At 52.5% G+C, this 280-nt stretch overlaps 1 protein-coding gene across 1 annotated transcript in view; it reads left to right on the top strand.

The window, feature by feature from the left end:
- The window catches only part of T265_10511 (hypothetical protein), a gene marked incomplete at both ends in the record, with an annotated part of 7,367 nt that overhangs the window by 5,982 nt on the left and 1,105 nt on the right, over positions 1–280 (top strand). The gene's annotated exons all lie outside the window — the stretch shown is intronic.

Genomic DNA, 280 nt, shown 5'->3' with positions numbered 1-280 from the left:
TCATGAGGATAGATGCCAAAAAAGATTTAGGCATCTGGGTCTCCTCAAACTTGTCCTTCTCACTGCACCATGAGAAATCGGCCCAAAAGGCATTCGCCATTTTACGGATGGTCCGACGCACCTTCTCCCGTATTACTCGCATGGACCTCCAAATACTCTATGGGGCCTACGTCAGACCGCTCCTGGAGTACGCCAACCAAGTTGTCTACTCAGGACGCACGAAGGACGTAACCCTCATTTAGCGTGTCCACCGAGCCGCTACGAGAATGGTTGCCGGCCT

This window comes from Opisthorchis viverrini, assembly GCF_000715545.1.
Source record: "Opisthorchis viverrini unplaced genomic scaffold opera_v5_376, whole genome shotgun sequence".
In the NCBI taxonomy this organism is placed as follows: Eukaryota; Metazoa; Platyhelminthes; class Trematoda; order Opisthorchiida; family Opisthorchiidae; genus Opisthorchis; species Opisthorchis viverrini.
The sequence above is the reverse complement of the archived record's forward strand: the minus strand, read 5'-3'. Positions and strand labels throughout refer to the sequence as shown.